We start from the raw sequence: 7,500 nt of genomic DNA, 5'->3' as shown, positions 1-7,500 counted from the left end.
TTGATCTATTTTGGCGTATATGCCAATTGTTGCTGTAACGTCAGTCTGACAAAAATCAATCACTCTTCAGGATTCGGAACTCATCCCGCCGGCTGTCCATTCAAATCACCTTTTTATTTTCTTATATCAGAAAGTGGAGCTGAGTTAGTCACCGTTAAAGATGATTGATGACGCATGCCTCCAGCCAGTTAACGCTAATAATATTCCCCTTGTGTTTGCATCAGACGCCTCTCTTTGAAGTGGTACATAAGGAAATTTTACGCGTATTATGTGTTAGTTTAAGCGTATTTCGAGTTTCTCCATTTTTTCATTGATTACCGTACTTTTGAAAGTAAAGAAATCCTGGAGGGTTTTGCTGATTGTTATGATTCTCTCTCTCTCTCTCTCTCTCTCTCTCTCTCTCTCTCTCTCTCTTCAGTATTTATGTAATTAATATTCCTTAGTGACTACGCCGTCCACAGATTAAAAACAGCCCAAGTGTAAGACCTTGTCTCTTCGAAATTGCTGGTTTTCAAGAAAAGGTAATTTGAGCCTCCACACTGAGAATAAAGCACTGAGAAGGATTTTGGGAATCAAATGGCAGCAACATATAACAAATGCGGCATTTCGCGAGGTGGCAGGGGTGCCCAATGTGAACAATATATTTAGATTATCAAGATGGAGGTGGATGGGACATATTTTAAGAACATAAGAGGAGTTGGTCCAGGATGTACCTGAATGGAAGTCGCTGGGCAGGAGAGGACGTGGTAGACCAAGAGAAACTTGGCTGATCACAATGCGGAGGGAGGTCGGATCTGAGAATTGGGTTGAGCTCAGAGAGATGGCACAGGAAAGAGACATATGGCGTGAATTCATTGAGGCCCTATGCATCCGTGGGTGCCAGAGGATTAAGTAAATAAGCAAATACACTGAAGCGGTTTGGTGTATGATATTTCGTCATCGAGTTTCAATGTTGACGTTCATATCGTTCATCTGGCTCCTTACGCTTTATCAGACAGTCTGGGATAAGAAAGGTTTGGAAAGGAGAGGGTGTGTATCACTTCTAAAGAATATTTGAAAGGATAGGGTAGTCGATGTTGTTTGTTAAGTTCGAATCGCAAGCGCTGTTGGTAATGTGTCAAGAAATGTTGGTCATTGCAAAGATGAGTGCTCTGCCATTTTGTTAACCGTTTTCATACTTACTGAGCTGAGGATTAAGTTATAGAGTTAAGTTATTGGATGCTGAACGAATTTCAGAACGTTTATTCTCTGTTTTTACTCGAATTTGATCTCCTGAAAGAAACTTTTTAATAGATTATTCTCCATGATGTAATTCATGGAACAAGTTTCACCAGAGGGGTAATTATCTTATCTAAATCCTTCATTTGGGTTTAAAATGAATTATTATTAATAATAATGATTTCTCTTAATGTATTTGGAGTTTATTAGTACGAATTATATATCCATAATTAAAGAATTGTAGCAGACGATAACTCTCGAACCACATTTTGGAGATCCAGTGTTGTTATAACTGTTATTATCATTATTATTATTATTATTGTTGTTGTTTGTTATGGTGTCTTAATATTTTATATTGGTTGTAATCTTGTGTACATTTCAGTAATGATTTTTGTAATTTTATAATCTCCAAACAATTTATAGCCTTTGTATCTAATATCACATTTTCACCTGAGAAGAGGGCCGTTTTGAAGTTTTCTTTATTAGTTTCATTCAGAAATTTCTATTGTTATTACTGTCCTTGTGTTTATTATACGGTATCTATTGTGCTGTCTAAAATTTCCCATAGATTTTCACGAGTTTTCCCCTATTAATTTGATAATTTGGTTTTTATATACATGTGTACATATGTACACATATATACATGTACACACACATATATATATGTATATATATGTACGTATACACATATGTATATATATATATATGTGTGTGTGTGTGTGTGTGTGTGTGTGTGTGTGTATGTGTGTGTAAGTGTGTGTATAACTGAATCCCGAAAGTTTGGAACGTGATAAATCCATAAATAAAGGTATAAGCCACGAAGGAACGATAAACGAAGGATATGTGTTTGTGTGTGTGTAAGGAGAGAGAGAGAGAGAGAGAGAGAGAGAGAGAGAGAGAGAGAGAGAGAGAGAGAGAGAGAATAAAGGTTGCCCATAAAAATTCGCAGAGGAAGTAAAGGTAGCAGTATACTCGCAGGCAGCTGCTTCGGAAATATATCGGCACTAACTCCCTACTTTATTTAGTATTTTTATGGGAAGCCTATACTGACAATCTATTCATTTCCAAAAGTTATTTGTCACATACATACATACATACATACTTACATACACACAATCATACATACATACTATCACGTACAAACAGACGCAATGTTAGGAACATATGTCTCCCTTTCTTTTAGGCGTGGGAAAAATTTAACACTAAATTTGCTAGTTAAATTGGCCTTTATTATTGCTACACGTCATTGAATATTTTTCTTGCGTCATGTAGTTAGTATTAAACGTAATAAGCTGTATTGCAAATCAAAATGAAAGGAGCGTCCTCCACGATAGCCATGAAGATGGTAAGTTATTGTAACTGCTCCTCTGGGTGTTATGCATTTATACTTCTCGATTTATAGGCTACGAATAAACTGGAGACGTGAGGCCCCCGCCTCTCTCTCTCTCTCTCTCTCTCTCTCTCTCTCTCTCTCTCTCTCTCTCTCTCTCTCTCTCTCTCTCTATTAAGTTTGGTTTATTATGAACTTGCATTTTTTCATTTTCTCTTTTAACCAGAAATATATTTAGAACACTTAAGAATTTTCCCAACGCTAAAGATAAAAAGAATATTATTTGTTTATGCTTTAGTCTACCCTTCCACAAATTTTCAGTTAAAATACTGAATATTTGTAACATTCTCTGATATCGTGCTGAGTAACTTACACGGAATAATAATGACAGGTATTAGTAATCTTCTTTTGTGGCATTATTTTCAACGGCTGAATTTTTTTCTTCAGAAAAAGAAAATTCGTTTGATCGTTTTTCCTCTCTCTTTGAAGTGCAGCTACCGTTTCTAGGATAATAGGCTTCCTTTAATTTCCAATGGGGTTGAAACATTTTTTTATTGTGTATGTTTGTCTATACCTTTGATAACACCGTAAAAGACAATGTAAAAATAAATTTGTAGGAGAAGACAGTAATGAAGATAATAAAGGGGGCGGGTATACATAATTAACTGCAGAGATTGTGGAAACTGGAAGGGGAACACAGAAGGGCAGTATAACTTAACTCACAGGGGAGTGCTATATCTAGGCATTGTTGGGAAAAGGATCATAGGATGGATTTTAAAAACAATAGGCTTATATACAAAAGCAATAACATCAGTCATAGGAGGGTAGCGGAAGGAGCACTCATCAGAGAGAGATTAAAGTGATAGAAGGAAACAAAGGTTTTACTTTTGAAGATCCCATGAGCCGAGGTTTGATGTTAAAAGAAGCTTTTGGCCTGGAGATATTAGTTTCTTTGCCCAACAGACCGATGGTGACCGCTCACCTACCACAGATCAAGATATCAGAAGGACCGGAGGGGATTAACAACTCTCAAGAGAATAGAAACTAGGCTACAACCATCATATAAATGACAGCACAACAATAAGTAGTTCCCCTACACGGGCTGCTCTATGATCAAGAGCCCGTGCTGGCATAAGTCCAGCTTAATCTTCAACAACTAAGTAGTTCCAGAATACTGCTGGGCCTTGACCCAGTTTGATCACATTCACATCTTTTGATAAAGGGCCACGGGTAGGGCCTAAAAGTATTTGAGTTTTAAGTAAAATACCTTGTAAATACTTACAAATAAACAAATTATACTCAGTAACTTTGTGGGTTTCTTTTTCCATCTTCAGAAGAAAACTGTAAGAAGTTTTAGTTCGGTTAATAATAATAATAATAATAATAATAATAATAATAATAATAATAATAATAATAATAATAATAATAATCTCACAGAAACAAATAACTTGACATATGCAGGAGCAAGATTAGTAGCAGAACTGATGGGGACACGAACACCAACATCAGCACAACCACCCAACAGAAACCAAAACAGCAACCGCCTCGGAAAAGGTGCCTGGAAAAGCAAATCATGGTGATGAGATCTGGCTTGAGTAAACTGAGTTTTAGTAAACAATACTGTGTAAATACTTACAAATAAACAAATTATACCTCAGTAACTTTGTGGGCGGTTGTTATTCTTTTCCATCTTTAGAAGAAAACTGTAAGAAGTTTTAGTTCGGTTAATAATAATAATAATAATATGCTGGAAGTAAACCCTCTTTTAAACATGTTTTATTAAAAGTGATTGCTGCCTCAGCTGCATTAATTTTATACAGGTTCCTCTCTATTTTTCTAATTATTGCTTTCTCATTGTTGCTTAAAACTGGTGAGCAACGCACCGAAGGTTGACATATCTCAATTAGGTCAAAACGATTGGATTTTACTGGTAAAAAATTTCAGTGGGGGTAGTCAAATTGTCGGGTATATCCCGCAGATAGAATTTAACATCAATTCTATTAGCAATAAACTCTACGGGATATATCCGAAAGTTTGACTACCCCCACTGAAATTTTTTACCAATAAAATCCAATCGTTTGACCTAATTGAGATATGTCAACATTCGTTGCGTTGCTCACCAGTTTAAGCAATAATGAGAAAAATAGAGAAGAACCTGTATAAAATTAATGCAGCTGAGGCAGCAATCACTTTTAATAATAATAATAATAATAATAATAATAATAATATAATAATAATAATAATAATATCACAGAAACAAATAACTTGACATATGCAGGAGCAAGATAGTAGCAGAACTGATCGGGGACACGAAACACCAACATCACCAGCACCAACCAACCCCCAACAGAAACTAAACAGCAACCGCCTTGGAAAAGGCGCCTGGAAAAGCAAATCATGGTGATGAGATCTGACTTGAGTAAACTGAAAGAGATTGCAGAAAAAAGCTAAGAATCAAGAAAAACAAGGGAGGAACTGAACGAGAAATACAATTTACACGAGAGGGGACTAAAACAACACAATAGAAGATGTAAAACAGAGGCTTAAGGCAAAGCACATAAGATCCAACGATACATAAACAGGAATAAGGGATACCACAGAACAAACTATTTGGAACCAACCAGAAAAGACCATACAGCTAACTAAGAGGGGAAGACAACCACCAAGAAATTCCTGAAGCCGAACCAAGTAAGAGACTCTGGGAAAACATATGGAGCAATCCGGTATCACACAACAAACATGCAACATGGCTCCAGGAAGTCAAGGCAGAAGAAACAGGGAGAATAAAACAAAGATTCACTGACATCACGACAGACACAGTCAGACACCAACTAAAGAAAATGCCCAACTGGAAAGCCCAGGTCCCGATGAAGTCCATGGATACTGGCTCAAATCTTCAAGCCCTACACCCAAGAATAGCAGAACTACTCCAGCATTGTATCACAAATCACCATGCGCCCTAATGGATGACCACAGGAAGAACATCCTTAATCCAGAAAGACAAGAGTAAGGGAAATATAGCCAGTAACTACAGGCCTATCACCTGCCTACCAATAATGTGGAAGTTACTAACATGGTATCATCAGCGAAACAAGGCCATACAGCTACCTAGAGGATACAAACACCATCCCCCACCAACAGAAAGGCTGCAGAAGGAAGTGTAGGGGCACAAAAGACCAGCTCCTGATAGACAAAATGGTAATGAAGAACAGTAAGAGAAGGAAAACCAACCTAAGCATGGCATGGATAGACTGTAAGAAAGCCTTCGACATGATACCACACACAAATGGCTAATAGAATGCCTGAAAAATATATGGGGCAGAGGAAAAAACACCATCAGCTTCCTCAAAAATACAATGCGCAACTGGAATACAATACTTACAAGCTCTGGAATAAGACTAGCAGAGGCTAATATCAGGAGAGGGATCTTCCAGGGCGACTCACTGTCACCACTACTCTTCGTAAGTAGCCATGATTCCCATGACAAAAGTACTGCAGAAGATGGATGCTAGGTACCAACTCAAGAAAAGAGGCAACAGAATTAACCATCTGATGTTCATGGACGACATCAAGCTGCATGGTAAGAGCATCAAGGAAATAGATACCCTAATCCAGACTGTAAGGATTGTATCTGGGGACATTAGGATGGAGTTTGGAATAGAAAAATGTGCTTTAGTCAACATACAAAAGGGCAAAGTAACAAGGACTAAAGGGATAAAGCTACCAGATGGTAGCAACATCAAACACATAGATGAGACGGGATACAAATACCTGGAATAATGGAAGGAGGGGATATATAACACCAAGAGATGAAGGACACGATCAGGAAAGAATATATGCAGATTCAAGGCGATACTCAAGTCAAAACTCAACGCCGGAAATATGATAAAAGCCATAAACACATGGGCAGTGCCAGTAATCAGATACAGTGCAGGAATAGTGGAATGGACGAAGGCAGAACTCCGCAACATATACCAGAAAAAATAGGAAACATATGACACTACACCCAAGAGCAAATACGGACAGACTATACATAACACGAAAGGAAGGAGGGAGGGGACTACTAAGCAAAGAGGACTGCGTCAACATCGAGAACAGAGCACTGGGGCAATATCTGAAAACCAGTGAAGACGAGTGGCGCAAGAGTGCATGGGAAGAAGGACTGATAAAAGTAGACGAAGACCCAGAAATATACAGAGACAGGAGAATGACAAACAGAACAGAGGACTGGCACAACAAACCAATGCACGGACAATACATGAGACAGACTAAAGAACTGGCCAGCGATGAAACATGGCAATGATTACAGAGGGGAGAGCTCAAGAAGGAAACTGAAGGAATGATAACAGCGGCACAAGATCAGGCCCTAAGAACCAGATATATCTAAAGAACGATAGATGGAAAAATAACATCTCTCCCATATGTAGGAAGTGCAATGCGAAAAATGAGACCATAAACCACATAGCAAGCGAATGTCCGGCACTTGCACAGAACCAGTACAAAAAAAAGGCATGATTCAGTGGCAAAAGCCCTCCACTGGAGCCTGTGCAAGAAACACCAGCTACTTTGCAGTCTTAAGTGGTACGAGCACCAACCTGAAGGAGTGATAGAAAACGATCAGGCAAAAAAAAAAATCCTCTGGGACTATGGTATCAGAACAGAGTGATAACGTGCAAATAGACCAGACGTGACGTTAATTGACAAAATCAAGAGGAAAAGTATCACTCATTGATGTCGCAATACCATGGGACACCAGAGTTGAAGAGAAAGAAAGGGAAAAAAATGAATAAATATCAAGACCTGAAGATAGAAATAAGAAGGATATGGGATATGCCAGTGGAAATTGTACCCATAATCATAGGAACACTAGGCCCGATCCCAAGATCCCTGAAAAGGAATCTGGAAAAACTAGAGGCCGAAGTAGCTCCAGGACTCATGCAGAAGAGTGTGAA

Source organism: Macrobrachium nipponense, chromosome 3 (assembly GCF_015104395.2).
Source record: "Macrobrachium nipponense isolate FS-2020 chromosome 3, ASM1510439v2, whole genome shotgun sequence".
NCBI lineage: Eukaryota > Metazoa > Arthropoda > Malacostraca > Decapoda > Palaemonidae > Macrobrachium > Macrobrachium nipponense.
This window is presented reverse-complemented; position numbering follows the sequence as displayed.